Here is a 23694-nt window from a genome sequence, read left to right on the forward strand (position 1 = left end):
TCCAGCTGTGAAAGAAAAGACTTTGGTCTTTCTTCTTCGCCTTCGTTGGAGATTCGTGTAAAATCAATTGGCGGCTTGTCTGCGACAATAGGAGCGTGCTCATTAGCGGAGCACACACACTTTGGTCGTTTGTCTTCTATTCACTCGGTGGCCAGAGGGCACTTTAAATTCCCATCGGTTCAGGGCCTGATATGCCTGCTCAGCCCATCACACCCATAATCTGAAGCTGTGCGAGGAGAGAGAGGGAGAGAAACGCACCTGCAGTGGTGGATTTCTGCTAATGCGCAGCAGCTGTTAGGTTATTCCCTAACAACTCCAGAGATTCCAATTATCCATGCCAATTAAATTTTAACTCCGGTTTTACTAAATCTGCCGTGCTTAATTTGTAAATACCACGCTGTATTAGCCCATCTATTTTCTAGGTTTGCTGCCAGAGGGCAGCGGCCTGCACAGCCAATCAGAAGCACATTAATCTGCGTTAAAAACTGCTCAGGTGCGTAATAAATACAAGATGTGTGTTTGACTTTATATCAACGTTTTCTTCCAGGTTTTTGATTTACTAGCATTTAGATCAGTTTCTGCAGGCTGTGGTTTATGAAAGGGTAATTTGGTTTACACCTTCCTTCTTCTGAGTTACCAGCAAAATAAAATCAGAGACAATGGGGAAGATGGCGTAGTCGTTTCTTAGTGCAGCCATTTTCTGCCTGTAGAAAGGTATGGAGCATAGATGTTCAAAGTATTCATGTTTATCACTCCAACATTAATCCTGCTGCTTAAAAACTCTTTTTAAAAAAGTTAAAGGATCAACTTAACCCTTCATAGGCCGCTCTGTGAAATACTTTGAAAACAACATTTAAAGCCAATAATGTTGTACAAATCCAAGAAAAAACATTATTACCTTTATATATAAAGGCAATTATCCATATAAATGTGGATAATGTCAATCTAATAACCAGAAACACCAACTTGACCGAATATATTAAGAAAAATAACAGAAGTGCTTCTGTCAGAAATTCATGAAAAACACTCTGAGAGCGAAATAAACACATTTTTATTGGTCCAACATTAGAGGCATTAATGTTGATACTGACACTGACAGTTTAAAGTTTATAAACCTAAATATAATTTTTAACTAGGCTTAGTAACTTTTTAACTTTTCAATTAACTTTTTACCTTTTTTTTCTTGACTTGTTAAGTTTAATTTCCAGTAGGTAATATATTATTCAAGGGCTCATCTAAATGGTCAAATGCCAAAATAGGAGGTACAGCCATGTAGCAGCATCTTTGCTGAATGGCTGGATATAGATTCAATTCTATTCAGTTTATTTCTATGGCGCCAATTCAAATCATGTAATCTCAAGGATGTTTACAGTTCACCTGATCAGGTAGGGAAGGAAAACCAGCTGGTTGCATCGACTCATTGACTCTTAAGCAATCCCTCACACTAAGCATGCTTGTAGCGACAGTGGAGAGGAAAAACTCCCTTTGAACATGAAGAAACCTCCAGCAGAACCAGGCTCAGTGTGAGCGGCCATCTGCTTAGGCCCACTGGGGTTCAAGGAGACAGAAGCAGACATAGAAAAAGAAGCATAGATACAAAAGGCAACTGTCAACCAGCTCCACAGGCGGCCCCGTCCAGGAAACACACAGCCAGGCAGACGAGCTCCGAGCCAGCTCCCATGTCAGAGGATGAAGAGAGCACATCCAGTTAGTCACAGTCAGAGAAACAGGACTACACTGGAAAACAGGCCAAGCTACAACATCTAGAAACAAAGGTGTTGATGGCAGCAGCACAGCTGATATTTCTCTCCAGGATGGAGTCACAGCCAAACAGGAACAGACCAGATGAAGCTACTATGAGAAAAAGCAGAGAGAGCAGAACGTTAGAGATTGAACTAATAGATTCTGCAGAGTGGGAGAATAGAGATAGAATGAAGCAGAATGATGAAAAAGGGGTCCCTATGTCAGGAGAGGAGCCTGATAACTAAAAGATCTGCCTCCCATTCTACTTTTAGAAATTCTAGGAACCACTAGTAAACCTGCAGATTGAGAGCGAAGTGCTCTGTTAGGAACATAAGGAACAATCAGATCTCTGATATAAGATGGAGCTTGGCCATTTAAGGCTTTATATGTGAGAAGGAGGATTTTAAATTCTATTCTGGATTTAACAGGAAGCCAATGAAGAGAAGCCAGGATAGGAGAGATATGATCTCTCTTTTTAATTTTCATCAGAACTCTGGCTGCAGCATTTTGGATCAGCTGAAGGCTTTTAACTACAGTTTATGGACTTCCTGATGGTAAAGAATTACAATAGTCCAGCCTTGAAGTAACAAATGCATGGACTAGTTTCTCAGCATCACCCCTGGACAGGAGATTGCTCATTTTTGCAATGTTCCTCAGATGAAAGAAGGAAATTCTAGAAACCTCTTTGATCTGGGATTTAAATGACAGGTGCTGATCAAAAACAACACCAAGATTTTTTACTTTATTATCTGAAATCAGTTTAATCCCATCCAAATGAAGTGACTGACTAATCAGCTTCTTTTTCAGAGACTCTGGTCCAAAGACTATAACTTCTGTTTTGTCTGCATTCAGAAGCAGAAAGTTAAGAGTCATCCAGGTTTTTATGTCTTCAAGACATGCCTGTAATCTATGTAATGGGTTAGCTTCATCTGGATTATAGACAGATATAGCTGGGTATCATCAGCATAACAGTGGAAATTAATCCCATGCTGTCTAATAATTCTACCAATTGGGAGCATGTATAAAGTAAAGAGAATTGGTCCTAGCACTGATCCCTGTGGTACTCCACAGGTAACCTTTGAGCGTGTTGAAGATCTTTCATTAACATGAACAAACTGAATTCGATCAGATAGATCAGATTTAAACCAGTCTAGAGCTGTTCCTTTAATTCCAACAAAATATTCAAGTCTTTCTAAAAGAATATTATGGTCAACTGTATCAAATGCAGCACTAAGATCCAACAGGACGAGCACAGATACAAGTCCATTATCTGAGGCCATGAGAATATCATTAGTGACTTTCACCAGAGCTGTTTCAGTGCTATGATGAGCTCTAAAGCCAGACTGAAACTCTTCAAAAAGTTCATTATGGTGGAAGTGATTGCAAACTTGTTTGGCAACTACTTTCTCAAGAATTTGAGATAAGAAAGGAAGATTAGATATAGGTCTATAATTGACCAAGTCATCTGGGTCAAGAGACGGTTTCTTAAGCAGAGATTTAATTCCAGCAACCTTAAAAGCTTTAGGTACATATCCCTGTAACAGAGATAGATTAATCACATCTAAAATGGAGGAGGAGATCAAAGGGAATACCTCCTTAAATAACCTGGTTGGAACTGGATCTAACATACAAGTTGAAGGCTTAGATGAAGACAATAATTTTGCTAATTCAGAGAGTTCAACTGGATCAAAGCAGTCTAAACCCAGTTCAGATTCCATGACTACCTCAGGTACAATTGCGGATAGAGGAGTGCTTATGATCTTATTTTTAATAAGATCAATGTTATTTATAAAGAATCCCATAAAATCATTGCTGCTAAGAGCAGGTGGAATGGACGGTTCAACAGAGCTATGGCTCTGGGTGAGTTTGGCAACTGGATTAAAAAGAAATCTAGGATTATTCTTATTCTCCTCTATTAATGAGGAGAAGTATGCTGCTCTTGCTTTACAAAGGGTCCTCTTATACAGCAGTAAACTATTTTGCCAGACTAGGAAGGACTCTCGCAGGCCTGTGGAGCGATATTTTCTCTCCAGTTTCCTAGAATTTTGCTTCAAAGTACGCAGCTCTGCATTAAACCAAGGAGCAAGCTTTCTATTTTTAACGGTTTTCATTTTCAAAGGAGCTGCGTTGTCTAAGGCAATACGCAGAGAACTAGCAACCCCATCAACAAAATCATCAACCTGTGAAGGGGAATAAGCTAAGCTTTTGCACTCTGCAGCACTGCTCAGCGACACAGAGGAGAGAGAAAGTGAAGCAGATTCTTTAAAATTTATAACTGCACTATCTGATAATGATCTGCTAATGTGAAACCTTCTTTTGGGGGAGGAGATCTCTGTTAAAGTAATCCTGAAGGTTATTAGAAAGTGGTCAGAGAGGACAGGGTTGTGAGGAAATACTGTTATTTCTCACATTCTATGCCGTATGTCAGCACAAGATCCAAAGTATGAACATGAGAATGCGTGGGACTATTCACATTTTGAACAAAGCCAATAGTGTCTAAGATAGCATTAAAGGCTGCTCTTAAGCTATCGCCTTCAATGTCAGCATGGATGTTAAAATCTCCCACTATGATGACCCTGTCAGTATTTAATACCAAATCAGAAAGAAACTCTGAAAACTCATCTAAAAATTCAGAGTAAGGACCTGGTGGACGATACAAAGTTACAAAAAGAAGAGGTTTTCTTGCTTTAAAATTTGGATCAGGGAAATTAAGGGTTAAATGTTCAAAATAGTTGTAGGTATTAACTGTTTTGGGAGTAATCAGTAAGTCAGACTGAAAGATTGTTGCCACTCCTCCTCCTGGGTATGTAAAAATGTAAATAGCTTGAAGAAGTTGCCTCATTGATGCTCACATAATCCCCATAATCACAAATCAAGTCATTAACTAGCAGACTTTTAGAGGAACAAGATCTTATTTTAAACAGGCCACATTTAATCGTTTAAACTTTTTCCCCAATTTGAGTTATTTTAATTTTAATTAGATTACCATGATTTACTCCTTTGGGAATCTTTGCTAATTTAGTAGTTTTTGGTTGCGGGCAACCATAAAATCTTTACCAGCAGGTGGAGCCATTGCGTGCAGCTCCAAGCCAAAAGTTCCAAACCCCACAGTTCTGGAACTGTTACAGATAGAGGTCCAACATTTTCTGCATTTGTGGTTGACATGATGTAGAACAAATATAATACAATAAAACTTACCTTTTCTCAACAATGTATTTATTACTGCTGTTCAAAAAAGACCAATCATTTCCGAGAATAAAAAATAAACAACTTTCAGTCATGTTTGAACTGATGCAGATTGGTCTGTGTTCTAGTCATTTAATTTTAATTTATATGTTAGGAAACTAGAGGATGTTAGCTTTCAAATAATTTATAGCACATGTAATTTAGGCTTACAGTTCGGATGTCATTTGCTTTTCCATTTGGGCATGCGGAATAGGTGAGGATAACCCAAAATGAGGTGGATGTTAAGAGGTTAAGCGGATTCCAGAAAAGAAAAAGGAAAGAAGAGCTGCTGGAAGAACAGAAAAAACTTCCCAAAATAAACATGTTCTTTCAAAGAACCGAAGAGGGAGAGGTAGACGTTTCTGCAGTAAGTAAAGATGGCAACCAGGAGATGAATGGAGAGAGCGTGGGGGAGGAGGGGGCTGTGAAGCTCAGGGTAGCCCCATGGCTAATGCTAACATGTGGAGGTGCGCTGTCACTAATGGTTCCATTCAAGGTGCGAAGTCACTATTATTCTGTGTGTGATCATATGCTACTGAGAATTGCATAATTGTATCATCTTGGCTGATTTATAGAACTGTCGCCGTATCCTGAACCTTTATAACATGTTGTTCTTCATATGGGGCCCACCCAGAGAATGCTGCTTACAGGCCAATTGTTGTGTCGTTACGCCATTCAGCTGCATGTTATGATAGAGCAGAAATTACACTGAGTTTAAAAAGTTAACGTGAACAAAGAGTCATCTTGATCCCTGTGAAGCCAAACGGTCTAGCTTTATTTTAGATAACACCTTGTCTTGGTTTGAAAAGAAAATAACCCTTAAATTTATCAGTAGGTGGGTCACAACAAACGGTAACTGTAAATATCTGAAGTATTTAATCAGTGAAAAATAAATGGCCATGAGATTCAGTTGTTACGCCTTAGAAGGCAGACGTTTCTTCTTCTCATTTATGAGGCTGACCACCTCTCTATAACCTTCATTAGACTGGTGAACAATCACTTTACAATTAGAGCCAATTATCTTCTAATCAATGGAGGAGGTTCACAATCTTTGATGAAAACCTGATTACAGGAACGGCCAGGGAGGTCAACCACAAACTATTCATCTTCATTACTGCAGACAGAAGGGCAGAGTAAGGAATTCAGGAAAAAAGGAAAAATATCAGAAAGAAACCAGGCTAATAGAAAATAATTAGTTAGGGCACTTTTTTTCCAGTTGGATTAAGGAGAATGTCTGATGTTACAAAAGGATGGTTGAGTTTCTGTGATTTAAAATCATTTAAACATCTCAAAAAATTCTAAAAGAAAAGATTTATCCTAATGCGCTGCCAAAAATGCTCTGCCAGGAACAAAGCATTCTGGGATATATCTGCTCGTCTGGAGACAGTGGATGATTACTACTTTTCAAGGTGCATTGTGGGAAATTTTGAGTCCACTACTTTTTTATCCTCTGATGTTCAAAAACGCCGTTATCACTATATAGTGTCCTATATAGCGATTAAGGCGGATGTTCGGATAAAGCCTAGGCTTTTATTTATTGTGGTCAGATCTGCTCGGGGCCCCGCCCCCTTCTCATGATGTCAACATATGGAAACTCCACTCGGACAAACTGTTTTGCACCAGTTTCTTAAGGATCAAATCTATTTTGGAGTCTCAACATATTATATCATCTGCCTTTGATACCGTTGACCACACCATCCTACTCCATCGTCTTCAGACCACAGTTGGACTCTCTGGAACCACACTCAACTGGTTCCAGTCATATATCACGGGAAGGTCCGAATTTGTTGCCATAGGACAGTCCAATTCATCACCCCATACAGTCAGCTGCGGAGTGCCTCAAGGGTCGGTCCTTGGGCCGACCCTTTTCACCATCTACATGCTCCCACTCGGTCAGATAATCAAAAAACACAAGGTATCTTTTCATTGTTATGCAGATGACACCCAGTTGTACATAAAAATGGACTCCACTTCTCCCACAGTTCTGCCATCTGCTTTTCACTGCTGCCTGGAGGAGATAAAGACATGGATGGCTGAAAACTTTCTACAGCTCAACAGCAGCAAAACAGAAGCCATTCTCATTGGCACCCCACACCAAACCAAGTCCTTCTCCCTAAACAGTATCCCTATCTTCGGTCAAAACATCCCTCTGTCCTCATCTGTCACAAACCTTGGTGTCAAATTGGATCCACATCTCACGTTTGACTCCCACATACGTCACCTCTGCAAGGTCTCTTTCCTCAGAAACATCTCCAAACTCCGCCCCTCCCTTTCCCAACCCGACGCAGAAAAGCTAATCCATGCCTTTGTCTCCTCCAGATTGGACTACTGTAATGCCCTCCTCGTCGGGGTCCCTGGCAAAAGTCTACAAAAGCTGCAGCACATCCAGAACTGTGCTGCCCGGGTCCTGACGAGGAGGCGCAAACACGAACACATCACTCCAGTCCTCAGGTCCCTTCATTGGCTGCCCATCCAACACAGAATAGATTACAAACTTTGCCTCCTCACTCACCAGTGCATACATGGAACTGCCCCGGCTTACCTCAAGGAACTCCTCACACCTCACACCGCCTCCAGAACCCTCCGCTCCACCACCTCCACCCACCGACTGCACCAGCCAAGAGTCAAGCTCTGCACAATGGGAGATAGGGCCTTCCAGGCAGTTGCCCCACAACTCTGGAATGGCCTCCCAGAGTCCCTTAGGGTCCCACAGAGTGTGGAGGCCTTCAAGAAAGGCCTCAAGACATTTTTATTTAAAAAAGCCTATGAACATTAGTTAGTATTTTATCTGTGTGGTTTTATGGTTATTTTACTGTTTTGTTTTTACTACGTATGTTATTTTACTGTAATGTCTCATTTTAACTATGTATACCGTTTTTATTATACGGTTTTGTTTTAACTATGAATTTTGTAGCACTTTGAGATTTTTTTTAAATGTAAAGTGCAATACAAATAAAATGTATTATTATTATTATTATTACCTATATTTTCTATTATTTTACATTTCATTGGCGATCTAAAGTTGATGAAAGTAGAAAACATTCATTGTGACTGACTGAGCTCTGCCGTTTAACAAGGTGACAAAACAGTCTCAGCTTATTTTTATTCATTTCATTAAGATTTGAGGGCAGAGGAGTAGAGCAGGGAATATTAGCCCGAACCCGGCGGGACCTCTTGGGTCCCGTCGGGTTCGGGCGGGTTCGGGCTGTACTTTTTATTATTTCATTCGGGCCGGGCTCGGGCTTTAAACCGTTATATGCGCGTCATGTTAAGATAAAATACCGCTGTTTTTTTGTTGATGCTTGTTATTTTTTCTTTTAACTTCCTTGGTCAGAGAATATATTTAAGCCTAGAATTAAGTTCTTGTTCAGACATCTAGGCTAACTATTCTGAATAAAAATAGTAAAAATATACAGCAAAAATGATTCATTCTTGACTGATTGTGATATGCGCACAATTGAAAAATGTCGGGCTGCAAACGGGTCGGGCTCTACGAAGCTGTCAATCATAACGGGCCGGGCACGGGCCTGGTTCTTTCGGACTCGGGTCAGTTTCGGGCTGACTTTCAAGGCCTGTTTCATGCTCTACAGAGGAGGACAAATGGAACATTACAAAAATGGACTTTTGTAAAGATTTTAAACCAATAAAACAGTTATTCTACTTGTAGAAAATAAACGGTTGTTGTTGACACAAAGCTATAAGTAGTGTTGCTTAATATGGCTAACTGAGCGAGCTAAAAGAGGCTAACCTGTTAGCTACTGAACTCAGCTAGCCACAGCGCTACCCAGCTCTTTATATCACAGTCTAAGATTTACTTTGTTCACCATAAACATTTTATTTTTCAGTTTTGTTATCGATCAGGTAAAACTTCATCTGTAATTAGAAACGCTAACGCTACAGATGCGTTAGCGTCTGTCTGGGCAACCACTATGTCGTTCAGCCAATCATGTGGCGTAACGTCACTAGCATGAAGCAGAACCCGAGCAGATCTGGTAGCTACCATGGCGGCGACTAATAACAAAGATGACCCAGGCCTCGTGTGGCGAGGCGGAGTTACATGGCCCCCGAGGAGCGAAATGTAGTGATCATCTGTCCACGTTAACTGAGTTCACTATAAAGTCAATTTTAAAGTCCTGCTCTATATATGGATGTAGGGATGTAGGGGTTAGGGCGATGGTCAGACGCAGCCCGACTGACCATGGCTGATCACTACTTTTCAAGCTGCTTTGTGGGAAATTTGGAGTCCACTACTTTTTCATCCACTAGACGTTTGGCGCCATAAAATGGTGTAACCACTATAAAGTGATTAAGGAGGACGTTCAGAAACAGCCTCAAATTGGACTGATCCAAAATCTCTAGTCTTAATTTTTAGAACAATCCTTTTTTTCTGGAACCTTACTAACCAACAAACTCTACAGTGAAAACATTTCCTCCTTCATTACAGATAGAGGTTATTATTTTATTAGCAATAAAGAGTAGAGAAAATAAAACTCTTCAAACTTTGAAACAACGTCCAGTGGATTGTTTTTCAACTGTTTTAGAAGGACTGTGATCTGGGTGACTGAGAATCTTCACCAGCAGTATTTACTGTTTGGTAAATACTAATTTTTCATGAATAGTAAAATGTCTGACTTTAATCGGCTCCGCAGATGTCTGCCAGTCATATTTTAGCTGGTTTGAACCGTCTGAAGAAGAGAAGAAAGGAAGAAAAACCAAAAGCCAAACATGCTGGATTTATTTCTCCTCCCCCTACTTTTTCCGATACCTCCATAAAAAAACTGAATTATTGTCGACTCACTCAATCAAAGAGATGTGTAATATTTTATATAGTTTACCTTCAAACAATTTTTGGATCTTTATAGAAATAATCTTGTGTATGTTTCTGTATATTTGTCTGATTTAAGCCATTTTTCCTTGCATCCTTTAAGCTCTACCACGTTGTGTTAACTTGAATAAAACCAGCCCAGCATTGGGCGACGGAACCAGCTTTTCTCCGACACTAACAAGACCTGTATTTATCAGACACTTGGAAAATCCCCAGAACAGAGCTGGGCTGTGTAAAGCAGTACAGTGATTAAAGAGGTAGAAATACATTAGCAGTCTCCTGGGTGACAGCTCGCCGCCTTGTTGCCATCCATCATGGCTGCAGAACCACTGGCCTGATTGAAGGAGGGCAGCGGCGTTATTTATGTGACACGTAACACGTACCCTTCCTGTTCCTGTGCTCCAGGTGTGATGAGTGCCAGCTCTGTTATCACTTCGGCTGTCTGGACCCCCCGCTGAAAAAGTCCCCCAAGCAGACCGGATACGGCTGGATCTGCCAGGAGTGTGACACATCGTCGTCTAAGGTGAGCGGAAGCGGCCTGTGGTGCAGGAATTAAGACCTTTAAACCACCAGAAGAACCAAAACAAGCAATCTGAAACCAGAGGTTTTATTTCCTAATGAGCAATAAGCTGAAGTTCATCAAATAAACCAACGTCTCCCTGAAGCAGAGCTGTTTCAAAAACAGCAGCATAAACCAAACTATCGACCAGATCGTAAGTCATTATGGATAATATCACCCCTGCTTTGGTTTGATCCGCCCACTGGGTCAACTTTAAATTAGGCACTCTGCAATTAACAGATGTTAATGTTCTAGATGGATAAAAGAACTATACATTACATTAAAGGTTAAACTACAACTTGGTCATGGAAATTCTTTTTTCAAAAATAATAATCTGAAGCGACCTCTAGAGTGGTTCAGAATAAAAGTATTAATTGGAGGGGAAAAAGTCACATTTACTATGTAAATATTTTTTTTAATGTTTTAACGCCTCTGATGACGTCGAGGGAAAGGATGTAGCACCTATAGGAAGAGGAGGATCGTTGTTTTTCTCATCAAAGTGGAAGAACTGATTGATTATTTAGTCCATTAATGATACCAAATAAAACTGTTTGCATTTGACCTTAATAACATCCACCTCCTTTTGGGAAATTCTTGCCATAATTTGCATCCCAAATTATTTAGGAATTGTAAACCCAAATTACAGGCATGATACATTATTTGAAAGCTAACACCTTCTAGTTTCTGAATATATAGATGAAAATTGGGTGAGTAGAACACAGCCCAAGCTGCATCAGTATAAACATGACTCAAAGTTGATGTTTTGTTGTGGTTGTGGCTGCTTTGTCATGCTTATATTTCGACATGCTATCCATAAAATGAACTTTGTTGTTGAATTGTGGAGAATCTAATCTTTCCAACAATGTCTAACATCTATATTGGTAAACCGGTGAAATTTTCATGCATTCTGAGTTTGGAGCAGCCTGAACACACCGGCTGGTACGACTGTTTAATCTCTGATCAGATTTTCTTCCATGTCCCACTGACTGACTGCGTATAGAGAGGCTCCAACTGGGCAGCATGAGCAGATCAGTGCACATTATTTACTTCTTTCTCTGTGCTATACACACATTAAAACTATTTCCCACATTTGACTGGAACATTATGAAAAGTTAGACAAAAGTAATACATTTTCAGTGTGGACCAAGGTCCAGACAATCTGGAATGTGGTTGATTGTCTGGGATTATGGCGCCTGTTCCATATCCACTAATTCCAAAAAGTCTTTGTTCTAATCATCAAAGCATTTCTAGTTTCTTTCCTTCCAGTTCAACAATATTATAGATTTTGCTGCTAGAAAGCCCAATGATATGATATAGTCCATGTTCGTTGGTTTAGAGTCTGGAGTCTCTTTTCCAGGTACGCAATCCAGACAAAGTGATATTTGCACATCTAACATAATGTGTCATGTGACAATGTGTCAGTTCTGTTCATCTATTAAACACATAATGAGATCTACGTCTAAAGAAAGGAAAAACGCAGCAATAATCGGCGTGGGACGGTTTCTATGGTGATTGTCAGAGAGATCTGGGAAGTTTCTCCAAGTTTTTCTTTCTTTTTTCCATAAAGAGGTGAGAGAGATCCGCTGCGCTAACCTGCTCTGTCTGCTCCTCCTTATTCTGGTCTCTGTGAGGCTCAAAGAGGATCACTATCAATGAGGCTAAACGTCACCATTTTCTGTTGGATCGGTGTTCTGGCCTGTATGGCCTTTTTAAATCTAACACCTTTTTCCACGTTTTCGGTGTTTCAGGATAAAACAAACATATTAAAGCCAAACAAACCTTTATTTCAGCAAAGGAACCTGTTAGCACCTAAATAATGAGGCTTAATCAGCTTTAACTCTGAAGGCTCCATCCTTAGCAGAAGGCTTCTCTCTGCATTGAGCAGCAGCAGAGGATTAACAGGCTCTATTGTTTCTGGCTCAGCCTCTTCTGGGTGGAAATTAGCGGCTGATTGATGCTGCTGCAGAGCAAGTCAATTAGAAGAAACATGTTGGAAATGCTGAGTCACAAAACTGAAGCATTCGATTATGAGGAAAACTGAAAGGTTATCGCTCTCTAAATGTTAAGTGCTCCCTGGATAAAAACCTATCAGAATTCACTTTGCGTATCACTGTTAACACTGATGATGTCGTATTATCTATTCATACTAGACGTTTAAAAAAGCAACAGTTAGTAAATAAAGTCTATTTTATTTAATGATTATTGGTTGGAAAGTCTCAGCTTCTTTACATGGAATGAACAGACACTGGAAGAATGAATTGGTTGGAACCTAAAAAGCTAAAATAACCTTAAATCTATTTGTTAATTATTGGTGGAGAATCCTGTACAGGTGAGGACGTCGACGGCGGAAACTAATGACCGGAGAAGCTTTCTGCCGAGCAGAAAATAATCTGATTCGCTGCAACTTATCCTGCTGATGTAGTTATAACCGCAATATTCTACAAAATGAGGACAAAGATAAAATATTTTAACTTACTTTGAGACATTTTTAGAAGATTTATTCTGATTTATTCCTCAGTTATAAGGAATGTTTGATTCTTTAAATCGGCAGGAAACAGAGGCTCATTGTGTGGCACTGAATAGAAGCAATAATAATGCAATAAAAATAATCAGTTCTTTAGTTAACAGATGTTATTTTATCTACTAGTTTGTATAAAATGAAAATCATATTTTATTTATTTTTAAATAAGGTCCAATTATCACATATTAGTTGCTTTTGACCGAATGAAGGAAGTTCAAATATAATTTAGTCTTGTACCTCTTTCCTATTGGCTGAAAAACCCGTTTAAACCCGGGAACAATGGGCTTTTAGTGTCTCCACGGGTTAAATGACTCGGACGGCGACCCGCATTAAAATCACCTCGCTTTGATCGGCATGCTGTGGGAACACCAGAGCCGGGTCGACCCGCTAAATTACGTGATGCCATTGAACGCATCGTACGGACGTCAACACGCCGCGCCAGTTGCTTCTGATCTAAGAAGCAGAAATAGATAAACGTGGAGCAGCTCTGGTGAGACGGATTCAGACAGATAATAGAGAGAATAAAGATCACTGACTACGCCCTGATTTCTGTCGCTCTGGTGACATCATCAACGCTAACTCAGCGTGATGCTGCCAGCGAGGGGTTAGACCAGCTTTATTAGCCAATGGGAAGGGAGCCTAATGTTGACTCTGCTCTTTTCAGTGGGAAACACGCTTTAGTCTGATCAGTTATTTGGACGACTTAGTAAATATTTTAAGCTTTTGAATTAAAATGACTTGCAGAACTTCAGCATTTTGCAGCAGATTTGCTTCAAAGCTTCATCTCAGCATAACGAGCTCATTTCCTATTCACTTTATTTTTATTCTTCAGGGAGAAAATTGGAAAGTTGAGAACAAATAACTCAAATTAATTGGTCTGATAGTTTGCACACACAAAAAATCTTCACTGTAATTTTCTTCTGTTTGAATGCGCAGAAATTAAGGGTGTGAGTTTTTTCTGTAAGAGAATATTTCTGAGCTTTTCAGGCTGTTTTTCCAGGGGAAAACATTCAGCCTGAGAGGAAACGTCTTCCTTTCTGCTCTGTCTGTCCAACTTTAAGTGAATCTGAATCCGCCTCCCACCTTCACATGGAGGGGGAAAACTCCGGCGTTCACTGCTTACAGAACATAATGACAAATAAATAAGACATTTATTTTATCAGAAATGAAAAAAAAAATCATTTTGATAATTTTCCAAACGTTAGTTTTGATCATCTGCATTTTAATATACCACGTTGTTATGATCAGAGAAAATATTTCTTTCAACCTTGTCTTGCAAATTAAGGAGCCATATGTAAGTTAAAAAAAAGCGAAAGCGAGACGTGCGCAGCGTGGCTAACATCACGGGGTCTACATTTTGAGAGGCGGTTAAGAATGTGACATTTTTCAGAAAGCGTGATTCATGGACCTTTTAAGGCGCGAGGTGCTCGGAGTGTCTCAGTAATAGCAAGTGCGGGGAGATAATTGACTCCACTAAGGGCATCTAAAAAGCACTCTGAGATGAGAGCTGTATTTAAGGAAAGTTGTATTATCCACTTGGAAATGCCACGCTATGCAGCATTTTTGCCTGTGGTGGAAGAATGTTTCTTAAATGCCAGCTTTAAGTGCAGAATATTACCTGATCTGTACGTGTGAGATTCATCTGGGTGGTCAGCTTAGGGCTGACGGTCGTCTGCAAAGACCAGAGCAGGAAGTCGTTCCTCTGTAGAATCTGAAGCTGGTGATGATGAGGAAGTTTGTTTAAATAACTTCTTTCTTTACTTAAAATAAAATGAAACAATCCCGAGTTACTTTCCTTTCCTCATAGACTGATATAAATGTCCCTAATCTGCTGCTATAAAGCTGTGAAAATGGAACCAAACATTGAAACAGAGCGCCCCCCCCTTTGCAAATCAGTGTCATTTTTTTATTTTTGTCCTTCAAATATCTATCAACACTGGAAAAAACGATCTAGAAATAAGTAGGAATTTCTTACATTAAGTGTATTTATCCTTAATTTGAGCAGGTAAATGAGATGGTTTTACAATGGAACGAGTATTTTTACTCTTAAAATAAGATACTTAGATAAAATGCACTTGAAATAAAACAATGCAATTGTGTTTTCTTATTTTAAATGTATATTGTCTTGTAAAATTTGTTTTTTACCTCCTCAAGCCAAGAACAAATGCACTTATTTTAAGTAAAAATTACTTTTCTAGATTTAGATTTTTTGTAGTGAATAGATTCAGATCAAATTCTGTCAATTCAATCAGTTTAACTGCAACGCAATAAGAAGAGATTGAGATGATTAAACGGCAGGAGAGGAAGAACCATTTAGTAAATAAACCATGAAATATTGTCAAATCCTTGTTCTGATGTAATAAAATCAGCCCAGCAGAGTTAAAGGATCTGTGGCTCAAACAGATGAGATTAACCTGAAACCTTTTCTACTAAAGGATTTCATGGTTTTCTATTTTTCTATCTGTTCAGATGAAACAAAATCTTCCAACTTCACTGCAGAAACTATCTAAAAATAAGTAGACATTTCTGCAATTATTGCAATTATTTTAAGAAAAGTTGACTTTCTTAGATTAACATTTTTTTAGCAAAGGATATCCAGCTCCTTCTGTCTGCTTTGCAAAGCCCAAGCATTATTCCTGTGACCAGAGCAGGAAGTCGTTCCTCTGTAGCCAATAAGACTGTAAGCTGGTGATCATGAAAAAGTTTGTTTGAAAAATGTCTTTGTATATTTAAAGAAATCATACAATCCAAAGTTACTTTACTTTCATCAGAGACTGATATAAAGGTCCCTAATCTGCTGCTATAAAGCTCTGAAAACAGAACCGTTATTCTGCCAGATCTGCATTCCTATAGTCAATACGCTGAGTAAGATGTCAGATTTACCTTTATCCCTTTATTATTATACGAAAAATAGCCTTTAAACTACCTCAACGGGCGTGGATCCCTTTAGTCATGTAAAAAAACTATTTAAGGCCAGATCATCATACGCTTCAAAAAACACCAACAAGAAGGTAATTAATAGTTTTTTTCTACATGACTAAAGTGATACACCCCCGTTGAGGTAGTTTAAAGTCTATATTTTTTTCGTACAAAACTAAAGGGATAAACGGGTATTCACTATGCCTCCTCAAGCCAAGAACAAATGCACTTATTTTAAGTAAAAATTACTTAATTACTTTACTACATTTAGATTTAGATTTTTTTGTAGTGAATAGATTCAGATCAAATTCTGTCAATTCAATCAGTTTAACTGCAACGCAATAAGAAGAGATTGAGATGATTAAACACCAGGATTTAGTAAATAAACAATCAAGCAAGGATTTCATGGTTTTCTATATTTCTATCTGTTCAGATGAAACTAAATTTTCCAACTTTACTGCAAAAAATATCTAAAAATAAGGAGACATTTCTTAAAATAACCTTAATTTGAGCAGATGTGTGCAATGATCTACCAATGTAATAGTAGTATTCATACACTTAAAATAAGATAATTAGATGTTCTAGACTTGAAATAAGGCAATGCAAATCTTTTTTCTTATTTCAAATGTAATTTGAAATTACTCCTCAACTCAAGAAAAAACTCCACAGACATGTAGAAGCCTTGGAACTTATTCCAGATCGTTTGTCTTTGTTTCCTTTGACCAGACTTTTAAATCAGAACTAAGGCACCATAAGGTAGCTGTGGAACATGTACTTTAAAATCAGATTCTCCAATTCACATCATGTCATCTCAGGTCACTTTACAGAGAAAATTCAACCAGATCATCCAATCAGATTGATTTTAAGTTTTCTATCTAAGGAAAACCAGCTGATTGCATCGACTCATTGACTCTTCAGCAATCCCTCACACTAAGCATGCTTGTAGTGACAGTGGAGAGGAAAAACTCCCTTTGAACAGGAAGAAACCTCCAGCAGAACCAGGCTCAGTGTGAGCGACCATCTGCTGAGGCCCACTGGGGTTCAAGGAGACAGAAGCAGACATAGAAAAAGAAGCATAGATACAAAAAGCAACTGTCAACCAGCTCCACAGGCGGCCCCGTCCAGGAAACACACAGCCAGGCAGACGAGCTCCGAGGCAGCTCCCATGTCAGAGGATGAAGAGAGCACATCCAGTTAGTCACAGTCAGAGAAACAGGACTACACTGGAAAACAGGCCAAGCTCCAACATCTAGAAACAAAGGTGTTGATGGCAGCAGCACAGCTGATATTTCTCTCCAGGATGGAGTCACAGCCAAACAGGAACAGACCAGATGAAGCTACTATGAGAAAAAGCAGAGAGAGCAGAACGTTAGAGATTGAACTAACAGATTCTGCAGAGTGGGAGAATAGAGATAGAATGAAGCAGAATGATGAAAAAGGGGTCCCTATGTCCTCCAGCAGTCTAAGCCTATAGCAGCAGAACTATAGAGATAGCTCAGGATAACCTGAGCCACTCTAACTAGAAGCTTTATTAAAAAGGAAAGTTTTAAGCCTAGCCTTAAAAGTAGACAGGGTGTCTGCCTCACGGACTAAAACTGGTAGTTGGTTCCACAGGAGAGGAGCCTGATAACTAAAAGATCTGCCTCCCATTCTACTTTTATAAATTCTAGGAACCACTAGTAAACCTGCAGATTGAGAGCGAAGTGCTCTGTTAGGAACATAAGGAACAATCAGATCTCTGATATCAGATGGAGCTTGGCCATTTAAGGCTGAGGGTCATGGCTTCAAACACCAACAGGAACTGATCAGTTGGTCGATGGATGCCTGAAATCCCCCAACTAGACACCAGAGATTCTATTAAACAGCCATTGGTTTAAAACAAAGGGGTAAGAGACGGTTTTTCCAGTCCTCCAGGCTCGTATCCTGCAGCTTTTAGAAATGTTTCTACTTCCCAGAATCAATTGGCTGAATTACCTCCAGTCCACATCTCCAGAGTCCGGCCATTGACCTAATTATGGACTGCAGTATGACACCTAGTCTGTTGGACAACAGGCTCCAACTGAATGATCAACATTAAATTTAGGAAGAACAACAGCTTCTGAAAAACTCATCTTTAATGAAGTTTTTCTGTTACCTTGGAAACATGAGAATAAAATATTTGCCCTTTTGTTATTTAAGATTGTGTTTTTCTAATATCATTTTTTATTCATGTCTCTGTTTTGTTCTGTAGGATGGTTTTCTTATTTTCTTCTAAAGGTCACAATAAATGGGATTTGCTTGGTGAGGCCCGCTTTAATGAGGAAAGGATCGGAATCACTTGAATGATGATTTGTCTTCCTGATTGGTTGGAGTTGTTCAGGTATCTGAGTACAGAGGAGCCGCTGCTTTCCTGTGTCAGTAAAAGCACAGAGCTGAAAGCTGCCATGTTTCAGGTGTACAAAGGGGGAAATAAAAGGCTTTATTGGACACAGTGGAGTTCATTATAGACTCAGTGTTTCTCTCTGCCTGCTCCGTTTAGATAAACCTCACTCAGACCAAGGCCATATCCCTCTGGCTCCAGGGCCCTGCCAAATTGATTTCAGCAATAAAGTGACAGCCCTGCCGTAATATACAGATAGCCTTTAATTCAGGATGGTTGCCGTGCCGATGGGTGCTTGTTTAAGGCTTTATTTACACCCTGGCAGCGGTGCTTGGCCTGCCGGAGAATCAGGAGATCCTGATAAAAGCCTTGAAATGCCAAAAGCTCTTAAAGTTGCTCAGGCTGTGTTTAAAGTGCCGGGCTGTGTGGGATGCGCCACTCAAGCCGCTCTCGCTTCTTCTTCTTATCAAAAGGTTTGCAACTGTTGGAATGAATGTCCATAAAACTGCGATTTGCTCGACTGCCAGCGCGGCCACAGGCCGACGCCCACTCAGCTGAACCATCCGTGTTTGAAACCGGGCTCTGACCTCAGAGGTTCGGGCCAACCAACACGCCGTCATTGAGGCGTTGGAGCGGCGATGTTCTTCAAAAAAATTAGCATCCAGGAGCCGTGCCATCAATCAGCGGCTTCCTGCCTGACCTGCGAAAGACTGTAATTAAATTAGCCTAATTACCGTAATGAAGTGTCACAGTCTGCTGCCTTTACTATAGAGAGTAAATTGAAAGAAAAATAGGCGTCATTACTCATCAGTGGCGGTGGTCTTCAGAGGGGGGGGGGGGGGGGGGGGGGGGGCTTCCTACCCTGTAAATATCCATCTTAGAAGAGAAATCTAACCTTTAACGTGTTTTTATTTTCCATATAAGGCGTTTTTCATTAGCGGTCTGATTGGTTTCATCTGTATCATTGCTGCATTTATGAAACGAAGATAAATCACTGATTTGAATTCGTTGTCCTCTATTTATACGTCTTCAACTTTAATCCCAATGCGCACTTGAAAAAGTCCTGTAGGAGGTGATTACAGTTTGGTAACTGCATTATTGATGGCTGTCTAGCAGACATAGCTGAAGCATAACTACAGTTTAATGTGATTTAAAGGCGAGCAGGAGCGACTAGACTCAGCCAGGAGGGAGCACAGAGGTGGCCTAGCGGGAAGCCGGGGGCGCAAAGGAAAATCAATGGCTGGGAGTCACCTCCATCACTTTAACTAGGCGCTGCAGCCGTGCCAGCCCCTCTCAGGGCCTAATTTGTGAAATAAACTGAAGTGTGTTATTGCTGCCGGGATCCCCAGTGGTCAGAGTGGCCCCATTTCTCTGAACCTGGCTCTGTTCTAATAACCCTTTTAGCGGAGAACGTACATGAGGCCACTTGTCAGACTCCCTGGTATTTTCTGGCCATAAAACGTGGAGCAGACGGCGAGGAATGGCCGGCGCTGCCTTCGTTAGGCTAACGGCTCTACAAGTCCCCGACTCCTGCTGTGTTGGTAGAAAGCAGGTTTTATTCTGAACACAGGCAGAGAACAGGAGCTATTCCTCCGCTCTATGAATATTCAGAACGATTCTCTCTTCAGCATTTTCTGAGCACATCACAGCTGAGCTTTAAACACTAAAACCTCCAGGAAAGAATCCGATTGATGGTGCCTTACTGGTGTTGTCCAGTAATACCAGATACTGAAGCTCAGACATGATGTCTGAACAACGATCAAATGCATGCGAGAGCGTGCATGAGGCCATTTCTCAAAAGCACGCAGTCATGCGAACCCTGATTGCTTAGAACTGAAAATATTTCAACCTGGAAAGTTTCACACAGAGAACAGCTGCAATTAGCAAATATTGAATTTATCTATGCAGAAAACACAATCATACTCTTCAAAACTTTTCTATCAAAGGAAAACCAGCTGATTGCATCGACTCATTGACTCTTCAGCAATCCCTCACACTAAGCATGCTTGTAGCGACAGTGGAGAGGAAAAACTCCCTTTGAACAGGAAGAAACCTCCAGCAGAACCAGGCTCAGTGTGAGCGGCCATCTGCTGAGGCCCACTGGGGTTCAAGGAGACAGAAGCAGACATAGAAAAAGAAGCATAGATACAAAAGGCAACCAGCTCCACAGGCGGCCCCGTCCAGGAAACACACAGCCAGGCAGACGAGCTCCAAGCCAGCTCCCATGTCAGAGGATGAAGAGAGCACATCCTATGAGAAAAAGCAGAGAGAGCAGAACGTTAGAGATTGAACTAACAGATTCTGCAGAATAGGAGAATAGAGATAGAATGAAGCAGAATGGCGCTCGGGCCCCGGCAGAGGACTTTGATGCTGTCAATCAAAATCTGCTTGGATGAGTAACCTAAAAATGTGGTCTTCTCCCAGGACACGGACGCTAGTGGTGGAATAAGCCAGAGGATGAGTGGGACTGAGATGAGTCTGAGAATGAGGAGTTTTCTTCTATAAAATTAATAATTTAATTTGAATTGATCTATTATTTAGGAAAAAATATATAATTTCAATGAAATACTTGTAGCTATGACCTGTGACTCTCTGCCTCAAGCTACGTTCAGGAACAAAATCGGCCTGAGATATCGCTGCTAGCGCCAAGCACAATAAAGTCTTTGATCCTGATGCCGTTGCTAACAAACAATGTAAGTACCAGATCTGCTCAGGGCCCCGCCCTTTCTTATGACATCATCACGTGGTAACAGCTACTCGGACAAACTGTATTGCACCCATTTCATAAAAGTCTGATCTCTCCTGTAGTCTCAACATATTATTCCCCATGTTTGCTATTATTTTACATTTCCTCTGCGATCTAAAGTAGCTAAAAGTAATAAAAACAATCATTCTCAGCCTTGAAGGAAAGAACTGCCTTCTAAGACGGACTGAGCTCTTTAACAAGGTGACACAGCAACTCTCAGAGCTCCTTTTAAATAAGATCTGAGGGCAGAGGAGGACAAATAAAACATCTTAAAAATCCATAGATATTTTAGACAAAGAAAACAGCAGTTATTTTACTTGTAGAAAACAAACTGTTGTTGTTGACACAAAGTTAAAAGTAGTTTAGCTTAATTTGGCTAACTAAGCGAGCTAACAGAGGCTAACCTGTTGGCTACTGAGCACAGCTAGCCACAGCGTTACCCAGCTCTTTATATCATGGTGTAACAGTTACTTTGTTCACCAGAAACACATTGTTTTTTTCAGTTTTGTTATCAATCAGGTAAAACTTCATCGGTCATAACAATAAAGATAGCGTTGTGCCGATGCCATTTTTTTAACCCGATACTGATACCCGATACCTGGCTGTGCAGTATCAGCTGATACCGATATCATACCGATACCATCTGTTTGAAATTGATGTGTGTGTGTATATATGAAGAACTGCATTGGATGTAAAATAATCACCATCATGGCTTCATGTCAAGCTGCTGCCTTCCTTTAGAAGCAGGAAAAAGACTAAAACTAAATGAATCCAGTAGAACTTGTTATTGCCTACCTGGAATGGGTGACAAGAGTTGAAGAAACTTTTGGCTGTCAAGATGGTATCGATGCCCTATTTTTTGGTACGATACCGATACCACCATTTTAATGCTGGATTGGGGCCCCGCCCGATACTGGTATCAGTATCAGTGCAACACTAATTGCAGATGCTCCCAACTCGACACACAGATGATGCATTGTTGTATCGTTGTCTGGGAAACCATATATTTTTACATCATGTGGCAGCGTTCAGCTAATCATGTAGCATAACATCATTGGCATGAAGCAGGACCGAAGCAGATCTGGTAGCTACAGCGGTCCAAACACTGGACTCCAAACCTGCTGACATTCATAATACTTCCTTCTATTCGTCACATTTCAGCTTTTTCTACCTAACAAAATGCTTTCTCCCTAACACCAGATGTCATTTAGATGTTGGTTTTTAGGCTAAACCTGGTCGGTCCGTCATAATCTTGATTTACTCCAGGAATAGTTGTTGAAAATGTGGCTGTGTTGGTCGGTCTGATTTTGTCCCACTTTAGTCCAATAATAGACGTTGAAAAGACGTTGCAAAAACAGTTTTCAACGATCTGAAAATCAACTTTCACTTTCAAACCCTTACCCTTTGGCCATTGCAATACCATGACTCAAGCTTTTATCTTTCTGTCACTTTAGCATCCTTTAGCCCCATTTCCTCTACCCTGTATAAAAGGTGCAGAGATCAGTCCCAGCATGGTAACCGAGATAACTGTTGAGTGTACATGGCACGCACAACTGAACAGGACCGCAGCAGACACAACTGACTCTACCATGGTGCTAGTTCACCAGTAGGGCTCGGCGCGGTTCAGTTCTGGCTCGATTTTCAGATAACAAAGAGCGCATGAGCAGACCGCATCATCTCCTTACAGTCCGCCTCTGTAATCAGGAAATTTCAGACATTCCTTAAAATCCTAGCTTCACTACTGCGCCACACGATTTCCAGTGATGATTCTGCTTAGCAGTGAGATGAACCTCAAAGTGTATCGCTGTTTCCTGCGTCTGGAAGCTCTGATTAGACTATCGTTGATTAGACTATCGTTGATTAGACTATCGTTGATTAGACTATCGTTTGTCGTATCCACTTCCCAAAAGCCGACTCTGTCAAAGAAATTCACCAATGGCTGCCTTCTTCGCCTGATTCTCTGGAGACTTCCTGAATGTTACGGCTTCACCATGTTAGTTTGCTTGTTTACTTCAAGAGAGCAGCAGTACTATAGATCGCCAGTAGGAGGCGAAGAACCATGCTAGCGGATCCAAGCTTGGCAGGGATCGCTTTTCAGAGGGTTTTGTCTCGTCCAGTCCAGTTATAGAAGAACCTTTTTTTTGGACAAACTGTGGCATTTTTAATTTCACCCATCCTAAAAATAAAGCCCCCCCTTAAATACTGTCACACATGTTTACTGCATTTACCCTGTAGTCTTTTATATTTAGTAAAAACTGTGGACATTGATTCAGACCCTCCTCTTTTCAACTGGTCATTTCTTTCTGAGGTATTTCTCGTTCTATGACAGTTAGTGAAAGAAAACCTGATTAAGTTAGCCATCACCTGCGAAGACCGTCTCAGTGTCAGTCATGCCTCACTGAAATGGGAAAAAGGGGCAGTAAACAGTTCCCTTTATAATAAATGTAACCAGAATGGCAAATATGAGCAGCCAACAGCTTTAAATGTTCTGTCTGTGGGGGTGGAGGAGCAAAGGTTCTGGAGCGGGCCGCAGACAGACGTGGCTAAATGTAGCGGGTAATGCCCTGCCTGAACCCAATCATGAAGCTGCTGTTTATGACCCATAAAACTGTCGTCTCTTGAATGGCAACAAGAAAGGAACTACTGACAACAAAACACAGAGACGTTTGCACACATTAGTAGGTTGGGTTTTTATTTTCAATGTTTTCTGATCGTTAGAAGAGAAAAACAAAATGAAGCACAACCGCGTAATGCTAGCTAAGAGGTGTGAAAACAAGAAACTACGGCCTCTTAATCA

General features: G+C 40.4%; 1 long non-coding RNA gene across 1 annotated transcript in view; it reads left to right on the plus strand.

Moving 5' to 3' along the window:
- The first annotated feature begins 10176 nt into the window (after nt 1-10176).
- LOC119776734 overlaps nt 10177-23694 on the plus strand; it is a 34546-nt gene continuing 21028 nt past the window's right edge. The window contains exon 1 of the long non-coding RNA XR_005279813.1: nt 10177-10316. This is a non-coding gene — a long non-coding RNA (uncharacterized LOC119776734). The remainder of the gene's footprint in view (nt 10317-23694) is intronic.

Source organism: Cyprinodon tularosa, unplaced genomic scaffold, assembly GCF_016077235.1.
Source record: "Cyprinodon tularosa strain WSP-4 unplaced genomic scaffold, ASM1607723v1 ctg952, whole genome shotgun sequence".
NCBI classification, from domain to species: domain Eukaryota; kingdom Metazoa; phylum Chordata; class Actinopteri; order Cyprinodontiformes; family Cyprinodontidae; genus Cyprinodon; species Cyprinodon tularosa.